The sequence below is a fragment of the Bubalus bubalis genome, chromosome 9 (genome assembly GCF_019923935.1).
Source record: "Bubalus bubalis isolate 160015118507 breed Murrah chromosome 9, NDDB_SH_1, whole genome shotgun sequence".
Lineage (NCBI taxonomy): Eukaryota > Metazoa > Chordata > Mammalia > Artiodactyla > Bovidae > Bubalus > Bubalus bubalis.
The window spans coordinates 87,754,281-87,775,821 of record NC_059165.1 but is presented as its reverse complement, the minus strand read 5'-3'; the positions used below and the strand labels follow the sequence as shown (position 1 = coordinate 87,775,821).

The following is a 21,541-nucleotide window of genomic DNA, read 5'->3' as shown; positions in this document are numbered from 1 at the left end:
TTAATATGGAAGAACTCTAGAAACTTCAGCCTACGTCAAAGAGAAGCAATCATTTTCCTCCTATGTATTAGCCAACTCTTTTGCTCCCATCTACCCTGAACACTCAAGAAGCTGCATATTGGAAGTGAATGAGTGAGACTTTCTAGAGTGAATTTTCCAGTTTAGCATCCCAGAGGTTATCATGACTGTGCTGTGCTACCTAATGGGGAGAGTGAAGTGGTAGGGAGTGAAATCATAATTCAAACCTCACAGTAACAAGCATTTCATTAGAAGTTGCAGACACCCCTCTGCTTAAATTTCATGAAGCAACATACTCTCTCAAACACGGATAAAAACATGGTGTCCCTGTTTTACAGAGAAATCACAACTCTGCTTAGCAAATTTAACAAAGATTAGATAAAGTCACTGATTTATGATAAAAAAATATATACAGGTAATGTCTACTTTAGAGAACTTTGGTCTTTTAGAAATATTCAAGAAAATAAGTTAATTCATCTTTTAGTACAGTCAGTAATTCACCAGTTTTTTTTGGGGGGGTTTGATTTTGGCTATAGCTAACCTCAACATCTGGTTGTCAATGTTGATCACTGGGAAGGCTGTGCCTTTATGGCGACAGGGTGTGTAAGATATCCTGTACCTTTTGCTCAATTTTGCTGTGATTTTAAGACTGCTCTAAAGATAAAGTCTACTTAAAAAAAAAGAACTCTCATTCACCATGACAACTGAGTAGATTTCAAGTGTGATTAAAAAAAAAACAAACCTGTTCTTGAAATTAGAATGGACTGAATCAAACTCTCCTACAAATATGTTACTTACAATATTCTGAGGATTAGTGAATTATCCTATCAAGTCTCTGGAAATAGGAAACTGCCAAAGACCAGGGAAGAAAGCATCTTCTTCTGTTCTTGTTCTGGACAATACCAGTCCTCTAGAGCAGTAAGGAAAGGACAGCAAACTCAGCTGTAAATATCAAGAGTAGTTCTAGTTCTGGCAAACTTACCTGGGGCTCCAGCATGGTGACTTTCAACCATTCTCCAGTTCAAGGCTCTTCCATGAAGAATGCACTGAGTGGATCAGAAGAAACAATGCATAAAGAAAACAACATGATATATTAGACTTCAGCCAAACAAAGCCAATGGACAAACAGTACTACAGCCCCCAAAGATTTCTCTCGATTGGCTTTAGTGTTAAATCCACTCTTTTTTTTTTTTTTAAGCTCCAAATTCTTTCCCTCATAGGATCACCACTTTGTTTTCTGTACAAAGGCCTCTCAAACTCCCCTACCATATACTTAAACTTTTACTAAGAGGTCAAATAAAATCTTATGCTAAGTATTTTATAAAAAATAAATAAATAAATAAATAGGGTGGGAGGAAACTTTTGGATGTGATGGATATTTTATGGCACTCATTGTGGTGATGATTTTATGAATGGGCATTTATGTCCAAACTCAAGCTGCAAATATTCAATATGTACAGATTTTTGAATGTCAATCACAAATTAAAAAAAAAAATCTCCAAAGAAAATCAACTCCTTCCCAAATCTTCAAAAGGAACTGATTGAACCACATTTAATTCTGCCTTTCATTACCATTTATATTGTTTGCAAATAGTATCTCATTTTAACCTCATTATCATATTACATATTCCACCACAGAGGTATGTTTGAAGGTTCAGTCTTTATTGAGAGGACTGAATTCTACTTGACAAACTTCCTACTGTGCTCTTATATGACACAATTTCATGATTGCAATAAAACAAAGCATAGTCATATCTCTCTCTCTCCCCTCCTTCCAAATACTGTTCCTTCCTTTGTCATAATAGATTCTCCTTTTGAAAATTCTCTTTGATCAGTACAATTTATTCAATTATTTTGTGTCAGCTTTATTGAGGTATTATTTACATGCAACAGTGTACAATTTTAAGTGTACACTGCAGTGAGTTTTGACAAATGTATACAATGGTAAATACCATTACAATCAAGATATGGAGTATTTCCATCACCCCTAAAAGTTCCTTCATGCACTTTTGTGGTCAATTCACTTCCCTCACCCAAACCAGTGACAAGTACTTATCTTTCTTTGACTATACTTTCACCTCTTCTAAAAGTTCGCATGAAGGGAATCAAAGCATGTGGTCTTTAAGTATGGTTTCTTTCACTTAGCACAAGACTTTCAAGATTCATCCCTGTTGCACTCATCATATGGTAAGTATACGTTTAACATTTTAACAAACTGTCAAACTTCCCCAAGTGGTTGTCACATTTTGCACCTCCACTAGCAACACTGAGAGTTTCTGTTTCCACAAATATTGCCAAGACTTGATACTGTTAGTCTTTTTAATGTTAACCATTCAAGTGGGTGTACAGTTGCATCTCACTATGAGTTTAAGTCTATCATCTTGCTATCTGATTTTACTTGTCCTGTTTTTCATTGTTCTATTTCTCCTCTGTTTCTGTCTTCTTTTGAATTTGTTGATTTATTAATTATTGTTTGTGATATACCTCAACAAACCTCAAATGACTTCCAATCAAGGCCAATTACTTATAACTCTAAAGACTTTATTCAGTCAATGGGAACTTAGTTTATTTCATGACCCATTATTTTAAAATGGATCTGAGACTTTAACCACACACGATCAACATAAAGAAGAGAGGCTGGTGCTTGCATTAAGGAAAGGGTAAGGATCAGTAGAGTGGTGGTGAGGAAAGCACAAATGTGGCAACAGAGCTGGTGAAAATTCAGCTCTTTGTTTTTAGTGCTACTACACAGTCTGATGCTTTTGAACTGTGGTGTTGGAGAAGACTCTTGAGAGTTCCTTGGACTGCAAGGAGATTCAACCAGTCCATCCTAAAGGAGATCAGTCCTGGGTGTTCATTGGAAGGACTGATGCTGAAGCTGAAACTCCAGTACTTTGCCCACCTCATGCGAAGAGTTGACTCATTGGAAAAGACTCTGATGCTGGGAGGGATTGGGGGGAGGAAGAGAAGGGGACGACAGAGGATGAGGTGGCTGGATGGCATCACTGACTCGATGCACATGAGTTTGAGTGAACTCCGGGACTTGGTGATGGACAGGGAGGCCTGGCGTGCTGCGATTCATGGGGTCGCAAAGAGTCGGACACGACTGAGTGACTGAACTGAATTGAACTGACTAACACAGTCTTGAGAAAGATTCCCTTTAAGAAAATCATTTACGTAGGAAAAACAAATATTGTTTTCAACTACATTCTCTGTTTTTTTTTTAATTTTATTTTATTTTTAAGCTTTACATAACTGTATTAGTTTTGCCAAATATCAAAATGGATCTGCCACAGGTATACATGTGTTCCCCATCCTGAACCCTCCTCCCTCCTCCCTCCCATTCCATCCCTCTGGGTCGTCCCAGTGCACCAGCCCCAAGCATCCAGTATCGTGCATCGAACCTGGACTGGCAACTCGTTTCATATATGATACTTTACATGTTTCAATGCCATTCTCCCAAATCTTCCCACCCTCTCCCTCTCTCACAGAGTCCATAAGACTGTTCTATACATCAGTGTCCCTTTTGCTGTCTCGTACACAGGGTTATTGTTACCATCTTTCTAAATTCCATATATATGTGTTAGTATACTGTATTGGTGTTTTTCTTTCTGGCTTACTTCACTCTGTATAATAGGCTCCAGTTTCATCCACCTCATTAGAACTGATTCAAATGTATTCTTTTTAATGGCTGAATAATACTCCATTGTGTATATGTACCACAGCTTTCTTATCCGTTCATCTGCTGATGGACATCTAGGTTGCTTCCATGTCCTGGCTATTATAAACAGTGCTGCGATGAACATTGGGGTACACGTGTCTCTTTCCCTTCTGGTTTCCTCAGTGTGTATGCCCAGCAGTGGGATTGCTGGATCATAAGGCAGGTCTATTTCCAGTTTTTAAGGAATCTCCACACTGTTCTCCATAGTGGCTGTACTAGTTTGCATTCCCACCAACAGTGTAAGAGGGTTCCCTTTTCTCCGCACCCTCTCCAGCATTTATTACTTGTAGACTTTTGGATCGCAGCCCTTCTGACTGGTGTGAAATGGTACCTCATAGTGGTTTTGATTTGCATTTCTCTGATAATGAGTGATGTTGAGCATCTTTTCATGTGTTTGTTAGCCATCTGTATGTCTTCTTTGGAGAAATGTCTATTTAGTTTTTTGGCCCATTTTTTGATTGGGTCATTTATTTTTCTGGAGTTGAGCTGTAGGAGTTGCTTGTATATTCTCGAGATTAGTTGTTTGTCAGTTGCTTCATTTGCTATTATCTTCTCCCATTCTGAAGGCTGTCTTTTCACCTTGCTAATAGTTTCCTTTGATGTGCAGAAGCTTTTAAGGTTAATTAGGTCCCATTTGTTTATTTTTGCTTTTATTTCCAATATTCTGGGAGGTGGGTCATAGAGGATCCTGCTGTGATGTATGTCAGAGAGTGTTTTGCCTATGTTCTCCTCTAGGAGTTTTATAGTTTCTGGTCTTACGTTTAGATCTTTAATCCATTTTGAGTTTATTTTTGTGTATGGTGTTAGAAAGTGTTCTAGTTTCATTCTTTTACAAGTGGTTGACCAGATTTCCCAGCACCACTTGTTAAAGAGATTGTCTTTAATCCATTGTATATTCTTGCCTCCTTTGTCAAAGATAAGGTGTCCATAGGTGCATGGATTTATCTCTGGGCTTTCTATTTTGTTCCATTGATCTATATTTCTGTCTTTGTGCCAGTACCATACTGTCTTGATGACTGTGGCTTTGTAGTAGAGCCTGAAGTCAGGTAGGTTGATTCCTCCAGATCCATTCTTCTTTCTCAAGATTGCTTTGGCAATTCGAGGTTTTTTGTATTTCCATACAAATTGTGAAATTATTTGTTCTAGCTCTGTGAAGAATGCTGTTGGTAGCTTGATAGGGATTGCATTGAATCTATAGATTGCTTTGGGTAGCATACTCATTTTCACTATATTGATTCTTCCAATCCATGAACATGGTATATTTCTCTATCTGTTAGTGTCCTCTTTGATTTCTTTCACCAGTGTTTTATAGTTTTCTATATATAGGTCTTTAGTTTCTTTAGGTAGATATATTCCTAAGTATTTTATTCTTTCCGTTGCAATGGTGAATGGAATTGTTTCCTTAATTTCTCTTTCTGTTTTCTCATTATTAGTGTATAGGAATGCAAGGGATTTCTGTGTGTTGATTTTATATCCTGCAACTTTACTATAGTCATTGATTAGTTCTAGTAATTTTCTGGTGGAGGCTTTAGGGTTTTCTATGTAGAGGATCATGTCATCTGCAAACAGTGAGAGCTTTACTTCTTCTTTTCCAATTTGGATTCCTTTTATTTCTTTTTCTGTTCTGATTGCTGTGGCCAAAACTTCCAAAACTATGTCGAATAGTAATGGTGAAAGTGGGCACCCTTGTCTTGTTCCTGACTTTAGAGGAAATGCTTTCAATTTTTACCATTGAGGATAATGTTTGCTGTGGGTTTGTCATATATAGCTTTTATTATGTTGAGGTATGTTCCTTCTATTCCTGCTTTCTGGAGAGTTTTGATCATAAATGGATGTTGAATTTTGTCAAAGGCTTTCTCTGCATCTATTGAGATAATCATATGGTTTTTATTTTTCAATTTGTTAATGTGGTGTATTACATTGATTGATTTGCAGATATTGAAGAATCCTTGCATCCCTGGGATAAAGCCCACTTGGTCATGGTGTATGATCTTTTTAATGTGTTGTTGGATTCTGACTGCTAGAATTTTGTTAAGGATTTTTGCATCTATGTTCATCAGTGATATTGGCCTGTAGTTTTCTTTTTTTGTGGGATCTTTGTCAGGTTTTGGTATTAGGGTGATGGTGGCCTCATAGAATGAGTTTGGAAGTTTACCATCCTCTGCAATTTTCTGGAAGAGTTTGAGCAGGATAGGTGTTAGCTCTTCTCTAAATTTTTGGTAGAATTCAGCTGTGAAGCCGTCTGGACCTGGGCTTTTGTTTGCTGGAAGATTTTTGATTACAGTTTCAATTTCCGTGCTTGTGATGGGTCTGTTAAGATTTTCTATTTCTTCCTGGCCCAGTTTTGGAAAGTTGTACTTTTCTAAGAATTTGTCCATTTCTTCCTCGTTGTCCATTTTATTGGCATATAATTGTTGATAGTAGTCTCTTATGATCCTTTGTATTTCTGTGTTGTCTGTTGTGATCTCTCCATTTTCATTTCTAATTTTATTGATTTGATTTTTCTCCCTTTGTTTCTTGATGAGTCTGGCTAATGGTTTGTCAATTTTATTTATCCTTTCAAAGAACCAGCTTTTGGCTTTGTTGATTTTTGCTATGGTCTCTTTTGTTTCTTTTGCATTTATTTCTGCTCTAAGTTTTAAGATTTCTTTCCTTCTACTAACCCTGGGGTTCTTCATTTCTTCCTTTTCTAGTTGCTTTAGGTGTAGAGTTAGGTTATTTATTTGACTTTTTTCTTGTTTCTTGAGGTCTGCCTGTATTGCTATGAACTTCCCCTTAGGACTGCTTTTACCGTGTCCCACAGGTTTTGGGTTGTTGTGTTTTCATTTTCATTCGTTTCTATGCAAATTTTGATTTCTTTTTTGATTTCTTCTGTGATTTGTTGGTTATTCAGCAGCGTGTTGTTCAGCCTCCATATGTTGGATTTTTTAATAGTTTTTCTCCTGTAATTGAGATCTAATCTTACTGCATTGTGGTCAGAAAAGATGCTTGGAATGATTTCTATTTTTTTGAATTTACCAAGGCTAGCTTTATGGCCCAGGATGTGATCTATCCTGGAGAAGGTTCCATGTGCGCTTGAGAAGAAGGTGAAATTCATTGTTTTGGGATGAAATGTCCTATAGATATCAATTAGGTCTAACTGGTCTATTGTATCATTTAAAGTTTGTGTTTCCTTGTTAATTTTCTGTTTAGTTGATCTATCCATAGGTGTGAGTGGGGTATTAAAGTCTCCCACTATTATTGTGTTATTGTTAATTTCTCCTTTCATACTTGTTAACATTTGTCTTACATACTGCGGTGCTCCCGTGTTGGGTGCATATATATTTATAATTGTTATATCTTCTTCTTGGATTGATCCTTTGATCATTATGTAGTGACCATCTTTGTCTCTTTTCACAGTGTTTGTTTTAAAGTCTATTTTATCTGATATGAGTATTGCTACTCCTGCTTTCTTTTGGTCCCTATTTGCATGGAAAATCTTTTTCCAGCCCTTCACTTTCAGGCCGTATGTGTCCCCTGTTTTGAGGTGGGTCTCTTGTAGACAACATATGTAGGGGTCTTGTTTTTGTATCCATTCAGCCAATCTTTGTCTTTTGGTTGGGGCATTCAACCCATTTACGTTTAAGGTAATTACTGATAAGTACGACCCCGTTGCCATTTACTTTATTGTTTTGGGTTCGAATTTATACACCATTTTTGTGTTTCCTGTCTAGAGAATATCCTTTAGTATTTGTTGGAGAGCTGGTTTGGTGGTGCTGAATTCTCTCAGCTTTTGCTTGTCTGAAAAGCTTTTGATTTCTCCTTCATACTTGAATGAGATCCTTGCTGGGTACAATAGTCTGGGCTGTAGGTTATTTTCTTTCATCATTTTAAGTATGTCTTGCCATTCCTTCCTGGCTTGAAGAGTTTCTATTGAAAGATCAGCTGTTATCCTTATGGGGATTCCCTTGTGTGTTATTTGTTGTTTTTCCCTGGCTGCTTTTAATATTTGTTCTTTGTGTTTGATCTTTGTTAATTTGATTAATATGTGTCTTGGGGTGTTTCGCCTTGGGTTTATCCTTTTTGGGACTCTCTGGGTTTCTTGGACTTGGGTGATTATTTCCTTCCCCATTTTAGGGAAGTTTTCAACTATTATCTCCTCAAGTATTTTCTCATGGTCTTTCTTTTTGTCTTCTCTTCTGGGACCCCTATGATTCGAATGTTGTAGCGTTTAATATCGTCCTGGAGGTCTCTGAGATTATCCTCATTTCTTTTAATTTGTTTTTCTTTTGTCCTCTCTGATTCATTTATTTCTAACATTCTATCTTCGAATTCACTAATCCTATCTTCTGCCTCTGTTATTCTACTATTTGTTACCTCCAGAGTGTTTTTAATTTCACTTATTGCATTATTCATTATATATTGACTCTTTTTTATTTCTTCTAAGTCCTTGTTAAACCTTTCTTGCATCTTCTCAATCCTTGCCTCCAGGCTATTTATCTGTGATTCCATTTTAATTTCAAGATTTTGGATCAATTTCACTATCATTATTCGGAATTCTTTATCAGGTAGATTCCCTATCTCTTCCTCTTTTGTTTGGTTTGGTGGGCATTTATCCTGTTCCTTTATCTGCTGGCTATTCCTCTGTCTCTTCATCTTGTTTAAATTGATGAGTTTGGGGTGTCCTTTCTGTATTCTGGCAGTTTGTGGAGTTCTCTTTATTGTGGCGTTTCCTCGCTGTGTGTGGGTTTGTACAGGTAGCTTGTCAAGGTTTCCTGGTTAGGGAAGCTTGTGTCGATGTTCTGGTGGATGGAGCTGTATTTCTTCTCTCTGGAGTGTAATGAAATGTCCAGTAATGAGTTATGAGATGTCTATGGTTTTGGGGTGACTTTGGGCAGCCTGTATCTTGAAGCTCAGGGCTGTGTTCCTTTGTTGCTGGAGAATTTGCTTGGTATGTCTTTCCCTGGAACTTGTTGGCCCTTGTGTGGTGCTTGGTTTCAGTGTCAGTATGGAGGCGTTTGATGAGCTCCTGTCAAGTAATGTTCCTTGGAGTCAGGAGTTCCCTGGAGTCAGGGTTTGGACTTAAGCCTCCTACTTCCAGTTATCGGTCTTATTTTTACAGTAGTTTCAAAATTTCTCCTTCTATACAGCACCATTGATAAAACATCTACGTTAAAGATGAAAAGTTTCTCTACTGTGAGGGTCACTCAGAGAGGTTCACAGCGTTACATGGAGAAGAGAAGAGGGAGGAGGGAGTTAGAGGTAACCCAAATGAGATGAGGTGGAATCAATAGTGGAGAGAGTGGGCTAGCCAGTAGTCACTTCCTTATGTGCACTCCACAACTGGACCACTCAGAGATGTTCACGGAGTTATACAGAGCAGAGAAGAAGGAGGCAGGAGACAGAGGTGGCCAGAAGGATAAAAGGGGGGAATGAAAAGGAGGGAGACAGATCCAGCCAGTAATCAGTTCCCTAAGTGTTCTCCACCGTCTGGAACACACAGAAATTCACAGAGTTGGGTAGAGTAGAGAGGGGTTAGGGAGGAGATACAGGTGACCTGGTGGAGAAAATGGAGAGTCCAAAGGGAGAGAGAGCAGTCAAGCCAGTAATCTCGTACCCTAGTGAAAAATGGGTCCTGAAGATTGGGTTCTTAAAGGTACAAAATTGGTAACAAATACATGAAAGGAAAAATTAAAAACCTAGAGTAGAGTTTGGAATTTCAAAAATGTGATGTTAATGAAAAAAAGAAGGAAAAGAAAGAGAGAAAAAACAAACAAAGAAAAATAAACAAGGTTGCGAAAATTATAAAGAAACTACAGGTACTAAATTGATAACTAATATCAAAAAGCAAAAATTAAAAATCTAGAGTAGAGTTTGGAATTTCAAAAATACAACGTTAAAAAAAAAAGAAGAAGAAAAATAAAGAGAGAAAACAAACCAACAAAAACAATGTCGCAAAAATTATAAAGAAAATACAGGTACAAAATTGATACCAAAAAGCATAAATTAAAAATCTTGAGTAGAGTTTGGAATTGCAGATATACGATGTTATATAAAAGAAGAAGAGAAAGAAACAGAGGAAAAAAAAAGTCACAGAAATTATGAAAAAAACTATAGGTACAAAATTGATAACATATACCAAAAGGCTAAAATTAAAAATCTAGAGTAGAGTTTGGAATTTCAAAAATACAATGTTAAAGAAAAGAAGAAAACAAAACAAAACAAAACAAAACACGGTCAAAAAATTATAAAATATATATATGAAGTTTGCTGAAGAAGAAAAAGAAAAAAAAAAGGGTCTTTTTTAAATTTTTTTTGCAAAGTAATAGTTATAAAAGTGAAAATTAAACGACAATAGAGGACTTAAAATTTTTAAAAAAAAATTAAAAAAAAAAAGAAAGAAAGATTGATCGTAAAAATAGTAAAAATATATCTAGGTCTTTCTCTGGTTTTGTTGTGAGTATTGTGGGTTCAGTTCATTTTTGGCTAGTTCCTTAGTCCGACTTATATTTCTCAAGATCTATAGGCCCCTTCCTATGTAATCCGTAGTAACCACAGGGTTTTAATCTATGGCCTGTAGCTTCCAAGGCGTTTCCCTCTGTTATAGCTTCTTCTGTTTGCTGGTCTCTTCAGTGTCTGGTTCCTGCCCTGACACAAAGGGGACGGTGGAGGACACTATTTTTTTTTTTTTTTTTTAAATTTAGGCTCACTTGTTCAGCTGTGCTGTGGGGAGGGAGGGAGGGATGCTGCAAACAGATAACACTGGCGTGCGCTCGCAGTGCCTCAGCCACACTGGGTCTGCCCCTGCTCACGGCGCGTGTAGCCTCCCTGCCCACACTGCTCGGGCTCTAGGTTGTTCCGCTGGGAACAATCAGAGGCCGGCCCTGGGCTGAGCTCCCAGGTCCAAGCTGCTCAGGTTCAGGCACTCAGGTAGTCCTCAGAGGCACAGACTCGGTTGGGCCTGCGTTTTGTGCCCTTCCCAGATCCGAGCAGCTCAGGTGATGAGGTGTTTGGCGGGCGCCAATGCTGCGACTTATCGCCTCCCCGCCACTCGGTTATCTGGGTGTAAAACTGGCGCACCTTCTCAGGCAGATGTTGACCGTCCAGACCCCCAAGAAGTTTTAGTTAGCAAAGAAGCCTGCTTACAGTTTTATAGATAGTGTCTCTCTGGGGCTGCGATTGCCCCCTTCCGGCTCTGGCTGCCTGTCACCGGAGGGGGAAGGTCTGCAGCCGGCTATCTCTGTTCAGTCCTTTGGTCTGTGCGCGGGCCTGGCGATGTCTTAGGCTAGGGCTGGCTTTTCGCGTGGTAGATATCCCACAGTCTGGTTTGCTAGCCCAAATTATTTCGCTCAGATAGCACTCAGGACAATCGGCCCGATTCTTACTCTAGGGACACAGCCCGCGCCGCACTTCCCTGCACAGCCCCCGCTTGCTAATGCTGTGTGCAGGTGTCTGCGCCGTAGGGCTCACAATCTGCGATTTTTAATTGTTTATTTTTTTTTTTCCCTCCCTTTTATCTTGCCCTCTGGGCTTCCAAATCTCGGCACAGATTCGGCAGTGAGAAGGTTTCCTGGTGTTTGGAAACCTCTCTTTTTAAGACTCCCTTCCTGGGACGGAACTCCGTCCCTCCCTCTTTTGTCTCTTTTTTTGTCTTTTATATTTTTTCCTACCTCCTTTCGAAGAGTTGGGCTGCTTTTCTGGGTGCCTGATGTCCTCTGCCGGCATTCAGAAGTTGTTTTGTGGAATTTACTCGACGTTTAAATGCTCTTTTGATGAATTTGTGGGGGAGAAAGTGTTCTCTCCGTCCTACTCCTCCGCCATCTTGGCTCCTCCCCCTGTTTTCAACTACATTCTCTGTTGATGTGACAAATTTTATTAAGGGTAAACAAAAAGGAAATAATCTTTAAATAAAATAAAAATAGCTAGATCCAAAGAATGGCGTCCTGATTTTTGGTAAAATACAGTGTAAACCCGGGGATTAAATTTGTAGTACAACATAACTTGAAGACCTATTCCCTATGCGTTGCACCTGGAGCCACAACAGGAGAAACACATCATTTCCATATGAATAAGAGAGTGGTAGTTGGAGACACAGCCTCTCCTTCTGCTAAGATGAATCAATTTATGATGAGTGAAACACCAGTTAAGGGTGAGAGTGAAACACAGAAATGAAAAAACAAAACAAAACAAAACACACTGACAAACCAAAACAAGAAACAGTGACCCTCCAGAATAAGAGCAGGGAATTTTTTCTCTCCACAAAGCAGGAGCTAGTTCTTCAGTACTGCTTATAACACATCTACAGCTATCTTTATAAATAGCTCAACTGAAAGTATGTTTATGAATAAAATTCATTATTTAGAGATCAACATGAACAAGTTAAATGGCCATATTTATTTTCTTACAGGGTGGGAAATCATGCTATTTTATCTAGTTGTTATAGTGAGTAGATCAAAGCAACTAAGTCATAGGGACGGAAAATTTCCTGGCAAGGAAAGGACTCACCATGAGCAAGGAATACACTCAATTAAGTTTTTCTGATTCATTTCTTCATTCTTCCCTCCCTCTCACCTTCTCTTCCCTTCTTCCTTTCTATCACCGTGTACTGGTGCTCAGTAATAGGCAATTAATTGAAAACAAAACCAGAATCGGTTAAATTCAGTCAAAATATGGGTATCTCATACATGTTAAAATCAGATTATCTCTGTAAAAGAGTCAATCATTTCTTCTTCTTTTGCTTCTTGTCAGACTCCCCTGGAGATATGTAAATTATTGATTCCATCTGGTTTATTGCTGTCTGAGTGCTTATTTTTTCAAGGCAGGTGTAAATAAAGCTAAGTGACTTTTCAGAAAAGCTGCACAGTAAGGTTATAAACCTGAAGTGTAATTCTCCTCTTCCAGATGCCACCCCAGACAGAGACGTTTACAAAAGGAAACCTACTACAGGACCTTTTAGGGTCTACTAAAGTGATCAGCTGAGGGGAAAACTATCAAGCTATAGGTGTAGCCAACTATTTTAATACAATCTTTCTGAATGGTAAAGTTGGGTGCATTATAATTTTCTTCTGGATTTTTCTCTCTTTCTTCTACGGTGCAAGGTAAGGTGGAGGTAAGAATGACAACACTGATTCTATACAGAATGTCTTCCTTTAGTCTGAGCTGGGACTCATTGTGAGGTGTTTCCTTCTTACTGACTCTTCTTATTTTCTTCCTCTACCTACTATTTTTGCTTCTGTCATCTTCTGACATGAAACTTATCTGCCTAAGTACACCATCTCCAAACTAAATGAAAAAACGATGAAGAGGAAAAAAGTTTTTTTTAACTCGCAGAAGTTTGCATCTCTGCTGCTGCTAAGTCACTTCAGTCGTGTCCGACTCTGTGTGACCCCATAGATGGCAGCCCACCAGGCTCCCCTATCCCTGGGATTCTCCAGGCAAGAACACTGGAGTGGGTTGCCATTTCCTTCTCCAATGCATGAACGTGAAAAGTGAAAGTGAATTCGCTCATTCGTGTCCGACCCTCAGCGACCCCATGGACTGCAGCCTACCAGGCTCCTCCATCCATGGGATTTTCCAGGCAAGAGTACTGGAGTGGGGTGCCATTGCCTTCTCCAAGTTTACATCTGTAAATCAGTCCAAAAAAGAGTTCTGGGCAAGACTCAAACCCTATATACTTCCCAACGCATGTGGCATCTTTCTGCTCTAATTAGATACTATATCATGTATGAATTAATGGTTTATTAATTTTGTCTTAAATTAATGTATTATAATATATAACCTACTAGAGGTTTAAAACACGACTGAAATACAGAAATAATTATCTCCATTAGTATATTTATGGCATAGCCATAGTTTCTACATGGCCAAGCCATACAAAAACTCATGTTTGTGCTGGATAATGGTCCAGGCATATTCTGAGTATAGCTATCAGTGAGCACAAATTAGATATTGTACTCTGTAAAATAACAAAAATTATCAGATAAGCCATGATAATCTGGAGAAAAAAATCAATTCCTTATGTTAAAGCCTCTAAGATTTCCCAGTTAGTTATTAGTATTAACAGCAATTTCCCAGGACTTTTATTAAGGAATATTGAGTTCCAGTTCTCACGTAGTCTCCACAAGATCAGTCAACAACCATGCTGGCATCCCCATGAACTATGGAATCATCTTGATTAACTGACCTCTCAGGCAAAAAATGTACCAACGTAGCCAAGGTGAGAAACAACAAATGCAGCAGAAAGTAACACAATGCCGTAAAGCAATTATACTCCAATAAAAAATAACAAATGGAAAACAACAGCAACAAAACCCCAAGCAAATGCATGTTTAGACTCATTTTGGTGTAGTTAAAAAGCCTGACATTGAAATCCAATGGACATGGGTTCCACTCTCAGTCTGTCAGTTACCGCCAGTTCAGTTCAGTTCACTCACTCAGTCGTGTCCAGCTCTTTGCGACCCCCTGGACAGCAGTACACTGGCCTCCCTGTTCAATGCCAACTCCCAGATTTTACTCAAACTCATGTCCATGGAGTCGGTGATGTTATCCAACAATCTCATCCTCTGTCGTCTCCTTCTCCTCCTGCCTTCAATCTTTCCCAGCATCAGGGTTTTTTCAAATGAGTCAGTTCTTTGCATAAGGTGGCCTAAGTATTGGAGTTTCAGCTTTAGCATTAGTCCTTCCAATGAATATTCACTCATTTCCTCTAGGATGGACTGGTTGGATCTTCTTGCTGTTCAAGGGACTCTCAAGAGTCTTCTCCAACACCACAGTTCAAAAGCATTAATTCTTCGGACTCAGCTTTCTTTATAGTCCAACTCTCACATCTATACATGACTACTGGAAAAACCATAGCCTTGACTAGATGGACCTTTGTTGGCAAAGTAATGTCTCTGCTTTTTAATATGCTGTCTAGGTTGGTCATTGTTTTTTCCCAAGGAGCAAGCATCTTTTAATTTAATGGCTGCAGTCACCATCTGCAGTGATTTGGAGCCGCCAAAAATAAAGTCTGTCACTGTTTCTACTGTTTCTCCATCTATTTGCCATGAAGTGATGGGACCAGATGCCATGATCTTCGTTTTCTGAATGTTGAGCTTTAAGCCAACTTTTTCACTCTCCACTTTCACTTTCATCAAGAGGCTCTTTAGTTTCTCTTCACTTTCTTCCATACGGGTGGTGTCATCTGCATATCTGAGGTTATTGATACATCTCCTGGCAATCTTGATTGCAGCTTGTGCTTCCTCCAGCCCAGCGTTTCTCATGATGTACTCTGCATACAAGTTAAATAAGCAGGGTGACAATATACAGCCTTGACATACTCCTTTTCCTATTTGGAACCAGTCTGTTGTTTCATGTCCAGTTCTAACTGTTGCTTCCTGACCTGAATACAGATTTCTCAGGAGGCAGGTCAGGTGGTCTGGTGTTCCCATCTCTTGAAGAATTTTCCACAGTTTGTTGTGATCCACCCAGTCAAAAGCTTTAGCATAGTCAATAAAGCAGAAGTAGATGTTTTTCTGGAAATCTCTAGCTTTTTCGATGTTGGCATGTGATCTCTGGTTCCTCTGCCTTTTCTAAATCTAGTTCGAACATCTGGAACATCATGGTTCATGTACTGTTGAAGCCTGGCTTGGAGAATTTTGAGCATTACTTTACTAGCATGTGAGATGAGTGCAACTGTGCAGTAGTTTGAGCATTCTTTGGCATTGCCTTTCTTAGGGATTGGAATGAAAACTGACCTCTTCCTGTCCTGTGTCCACTGGGAGTTTTCCAAATTTGCTGGCATATTGAGTGCAGCACTTTATCATAGCATCATCTTTTAGGATTTGGAATAGCTCAACTGGAATTCCACTACCTCCACTTAGCTTTGTTCATAGGGATGCTTCTTTTTTTTAATTTTATTTTTTAACTTTACAATATTGTATTGGTTTTGCCATATATCAACATGAATCCGCCACAGGTATACACGTGTTCCCCATCCTGAACCCTCCTCCCTCTCTGTACCATCCCTCTGGGTCTGTGATCCAAAAGTCTACAAGCATAGGGATGCTTCTTAAGGCCCACTTGACTTCGCATTCCAGGAAGTCTTGCTGTAGGTGACTGATATACCATTGTGATTATCTGGGTCATGAAGTTCTTTTTTTTTGTATGGTTTTTCTGTGTATTCTTGCCACCTGTTCTTAATATCTTCTGCTTCTGTTAGGTTGATACCATTTCTGTTCTTTATTGTGCCCATCTTTACATGGAATGTTCCCTTGGTATCTGTAATTTTCTTGAAGAGATCTCGAGTCTTTCCCATTCTATTGTTTTCCTCTATTTCTTTGCACTGATCACTGAGGAAGGCTTTCTTATCTCCTCTTGCTGTTCTTGGAACTCTGCATTCAAATGGGTATATCTTTCCTTTTCTCCTTTGCCTTTCACTTCTCTTCTTTCCTCAGCTATTTGTAATGCCTCCTCAGACATCCATTTTGACTTTTTGCATTTCTTTTTTCTTGGGGATGGTCTTGATCCCTGTCTCCTGTACAATATCATGAACCTCCATCCATAGTTCTTCAGGCACTCTGTCTATCAGATCTAATTCCTTGAATCTATTTGTCACTTCCACTGTATAACTGTTAGTGATTTGATTAAGGTAATACCTGAATCCTCTAGTAGTTCTCCCTACTTTCTTCAATTTAAGTCTGAGTTTGGCAATAAGGTATTCATGATCTGAGCTGCAGTCAGCCTCCAGTCTTGTTTTTGCTGGCTGTATAGAGCTTCTCTATCTTTGGCTGCAAAGAATATTATCTATGTTCAGTGTTGACCATCTCTTGATGTCCACGTGGAGAGTCTTCTCTTGTGTTGCTGGAAGAGGCTGTTTGGTATGACCAGTGTGTTCTCTTGGCAAAACTCTGTTAGCCTTTGCCCTCTTCATTCTGTATTCCAAGGCCAAATTTGCCTGTTACTCCAGGTATTTCTTCACTTTCTACTTTTGCATTCCAGTCCCCTATAATGAAAAGGACATCTTCTTTGGGTGTTAGTTCTAAAAGGTCTTGTAGGTCTTCACAGAACCGTTCAACGTCAGCTTCTTCAAAATTACTGGTCACGACATCAGATCAGATCAGTCGCTCAGTCATATTGTGATATCGAATGGTTTGCCTTGGAAACAAACAGAGATCATTCTGTCGTTTTTGAGATTGCATATAAGTACTGCGTTTCTGACTCTTTTGTTGACTATGAGGACTACTCCATTTCTTCTAAGGGATTCTTGCCCACAGTAGTAGATATAATGGTCATCTGAGTTAAATTCACCCATTCCAGTCCATTTTAGTTCACTGATTCCTAGAATGTCGACGTTCACTCTTGCCATCTCCTGTTTGACCACTTCTAATTTGCCTTGATTCACAGACCTAACATTCCAGGTTCCTATGCAATATTGCTCTTTACAGCATCAGACCTTGCTTCTGTCATCAGTCACATCCACAACTGGGTATTGTTTTTGCTTTGGTGCTATGTCTTCATTCTTTCTGGAGTTATTTCTCCACTGATCTCCAGTAGCATATTGGGCACCTACCAACCTGGGGAGTTCATTTTTCAATGTCCTATCTTTTTGCCTTTTCATACTGTTCATGGGGTTCTCAAGGCAAGAATACTGAAGTAGTTTTGCCATTCCCTTCTCCAGTAGACCATATTTTGTCAGAACTCTCCACCTTGACCTGTTCGTCTTGGGTGGCCCTACATGGCATGGCTCATAGTTTCATTGAGTCAGACAAGGCTGTGGTCCATGTGATCAGATTGGTTAGTTTTCTGTGACTGTGGCTTTCGGTCTGTCTGCTCTCTGATGGAGAAGGATAAGAGGCTTATGGAAGCTCCTGATGGGAGAGACTGACTGAGTCTTCTGATGGGTTGGGCCATGCTCAGTCAGTCAGTTCAGTCACTCAATCATGTCTGACTCTTTGCAACCCCAAGAATCGCGGCACGCCAGGCCTCACTGTCCATCACCAACTCCAGGAATTCACTCAAACTCATGTGCATCAAGTCGGTGATGCCATCCAGCCATCTCATCCTCTGTCATCCCCTTCTCTTCCTGCCCCCAATACCTCCCAGCATCAGGGTCTTTTCCAATGAGTCAACTCTTTGCATGAGGTGGCCAAAGTTTCAGCCTCAGCATAAGTCCTTCCAATGAACACCAAGGGTTGGTCTCCTTTAGGATGGACTGGTTGGATCTCCTTGCAGTCCAAGGGACTCACAAGAATCTTCTCTAACACCACAGTTCAAAAGCATCAATTCTTCGGTGCTCAGCTTTCTTCACAGTCCAACTCTCACATCCATACATGACCACTGGAAAAACCATAGCCTTGACTAGACGGACCTTTGTTGGCAAAGTAATATCTCTGCTTTTTAATATACTGTCTAGGTTGGTCATAACTTTCCTTCCAAAGAGTAAGCATCTTTTAATTTAATGGCTGTAATCACCATCTGCAGTGATTTTGGAGCCCAAAAAAATAAAGTCTGACACTATTTCCACTGTTTCCCCAACTATTTCCCATGAAGTGATGGGACCAGATGCCATGATCTTAGTTTTCTGACTGTTGAACATTAAGCCAACTTTTCCACTCTCCTCTTTCACTTTCATCAAGAGGCTTTTTAGTTCTTCTTCACTTTCTGCCGTAAGGGTGGTGTCATCTGCATATCTGAGGTTATTGATATTTCTCCTGGCAATCTTGACTGCAGCTTGTGCTTCTTCCAGCCCAGCATTTCTCAGGATGTACTCTGCATATAAGTTAAATAGCAGGGCCCACCGGCTGCGACAGATTGCGCAGAAGAGCACTGGCTGTGACCGACAGCACAGAAGTGCAGCTGAGAGGAGCTACCCCATGCCCGAGGTCAGGGGCATAGGCTTAGACGAGCTGCCCCACACCCGATTCAGGGGCAGTGGCAGAGATGAGCTACCCCACATCCAAGGAACAGTGGCTGTGTGGGCGCAGAAGGGCAGAGAAGAGTTACTCCATGCTCAAGGTAGGAGGGGTGACTTCGTCCAAGGTAAGGAGCAGCGGCTGCACTTTGCTGAAGCAGCCATGAAGAGATACCCCACATCCAAGGCAAGAGAACCCAAGTGAGACTGTAGGTGTTGTGAGAGGGCATCAGAGGGCAGACACACTGAAAGCATAATCACACAAAACTAGCCAATCTGATCACACGGACCACAGCCTTGTCTAACTCAATGAAACTAAGCCATGCCAATGCCTGGCCACCCAAGATGGATGAGTCATGGTGGAGAGGTCTGATAGAATGTGGTCCACTGGAGAAGGGAATGGCAAACCACTTCAGAATTCTTGCCTCGAGAACCCCATGAACAGTATGAAAAGGCAAAATGATGGGATACTGAAAGAGGAACTCCCCAGGTCGGTAGGTGCCCAATATGCTACAGGAAATCAGTAGAGAAATAACTCCAGAAAGAATGAAGAGATGGAGCCAAAGCAAAAACAATACCCAGTTGTGGATGTGACTGGCGATAGAAGCAAGGTCCAATGCTGTAAAGAGCAATATTGCATAGGAACCTGGAATGTTAAGTCCATGAATCAAGGCAAATTGGAAGTGGTCAAACAGGAGATGGCAAGAGTGAACGTCGACATTCTAGGAATCAGCGAACTAAAATGGACTGGAATGGGTGAATTTAACTCAGATGACCATTATATCTACTACTGTGGGCAGGAATCCCTTAGAAGAAATGGAGTAGCCATCATGGTCAATAAAAGAGTCCAAAACGCAGTACTTGGATGCAATCTCAAAAATGACAGAATGATCTCTGTTCATTTTCAAGGCAAACCATTCAATATCATGGTGATCCAAGCCTATGCCCCAACCAGTAATGCTGAAGAAGCTGAAGTTGAATGGTTCTATGAAGACCTACTAGACCTTTTAGAACTAACACCCAAAGAAGATATCCTTTTCATTATAAGGGACTGGAATGCAAAAGTAGGAAGTGAAGAAATTTCTGGAGTAACAGGCAAATTTGGCCTTGAAATATGGAATGAAGCAGGGCAAAGGCTAATAGAGTTTTGCTAAGAGAACGCATTGGTCACAGCAAACACCCTCTTCCAACAACACAAGAGAAGACTCTACACATGGACATCACCAGATGGGCCATGCTCAGTAAATCTTAAATCCAATTTTCTTTCCATGCTGGGGCTGTGTTCCCTCCCTGTTTTTTACCTGGGGCCAAACTATGGTGGAGATAATGAAGATTATGGCGACCTCCTTCAAAAGGTCCCATGCACTCGCTCAGTGCCCCCGACCCTGCAGCAGGCCACCATTGACCCACGCCTCTGCCCGAGACTCCTGGACACTCACAGGCAAGTCTGGGTCAGTCTCCTGTGGGGTCACTGCTCCTTTGTCCTAGGTCCTGGTGCACATAAAGTTCTGTTGTGACCTCCAATAGTCTATTTCCCCAGTCCTGTGTAAGTTCTGGCAGCTCTATGGTGGGGTCAATGGTGACCTCCTCTAAGAGGGTTTATGCCATACTCAAGTCTGCTGCACCCAGAGCCCCTGCCCCTGCGGTAGTCCACTGCTGCCCTGTACCTCTACAAGATATATTCAAACACAGTTCTGCCTCAGTCTCTGCCGGTTCCCTGGGTCCTGGTGTGCACAAGGTTTGTTTGAACCCTCTGAATGTCTCTGGCAGGTATGGGGTTTGATTCTAAACATGATTTCGCCCCTCCTACCATGTTGCTGGGTCTTCTCCTTTGCCCTTGGATGTGGGGTATCTCCTCAAAGTCCCTCCAGCACCATGCAGCCACCGCTCCAGTGCCTATCATCTTGCTGGGGCTTCTCTGACCTGTCAGTTACCACCAATGTGGTCCTAATAAGTCCATTAACTCTTACAGGTCTCATCTGAAAAACAAAATTGTTGTATGGGATTGCTCTGAGGATTAAGTAAGATGATGTAGGCATAACACCTATACAGCAGACCCTCAACTAACGACAGCTCTCTCCTTTCATTCTGTTTATATTTCCAACTTCTAGGTTAAAAAGGATTCTTGGTCTTTAAGGTTATGTGAAATCTTTCTCTCTCTTCTTCAAAAGCATTTGGCAGATAGGAGGTGCTGAATAAATGTGAATGCTCTGTCAGATCTTTACGTGCCTCACCAGGATGCAGGCCTCCACTGAAGCATAACCCCTTTCACATATTACCTGACTTCATCCACACAGCAGCTGTGAAGCAGACCAGTTCTCATGTCCCCATTCCTTACTCCAGAAGCAGTGAGTCAGGCTGAAATAAACAAGGAGTGCATAAGTGTCTGTAAATGTGGTTTAAACAACACCCATTTCTGGGGTAGATGAACATCAAAGCATTAATGCAGATATACACATTAGAGAAAACAAAATTTTAGAATTTGTGCCCTCTTATTTTTTTTGTTAAAACTCTTGTTCTGACCACATCTAGAGTCATCATTTTTGTGTGTAAAGACAGGGTTCAGGGTTTACAAAACGATGTTCTTTTAATTTTTCAAGGACAAACTTGAATGCATTTGTATATTACACTTTTTAGCAATAACAGCCAAGATTAGCAGAAAAGAATATAAATTTGCCTCTTTTATTCAAAACATTTATATGCTGTGTAACTTTATAAAGTTAAGTATTGTCAGCTTCACATACTTTGTTTTATTTGGGTTATTCATCAAAGGATATGTGAATAAGAGTCTATTTTAAAACACACTGTCTGAAATAACATTTTTTAAAGGGATAATAGTTTTGAATCCAGTGTATTTTTCATTCACTTTATGACTCCCCACCCATTATATGAGTAATAGTCATTATTTCAGGGAGTTGTTGGAGACTTCCTAG

At 40.1% G+C, this 21,541-nt stretch overlaps 1 long non-coding RNA gene across 1 annotated transcript in view; it reads right to left on the bottom strand.

Annotated features, from left to right (window-relative positions):
• LOC112586951 overlaps positions 1-20,730 on the bottom strand; it is a 75,742-nt gene extending 55,012 nt beyond the window's left edge. The window contains exons 1-2 of the long non-coding RNA XR_006641425.1: positions 20,419-20,730; positions 1,001-1,064 (exon numbers count right to left, since the gene is read on the bottom strand). This is a non-coding gene — a long non-coding RNA (uncharacterized LOC112586951). The remainder of the gene's footprint in view (positions 1-1,000; positions 1,065-20,418) is intronic.
• Positions 20,731-21,541: the final 811 nt, after the last annotated feature.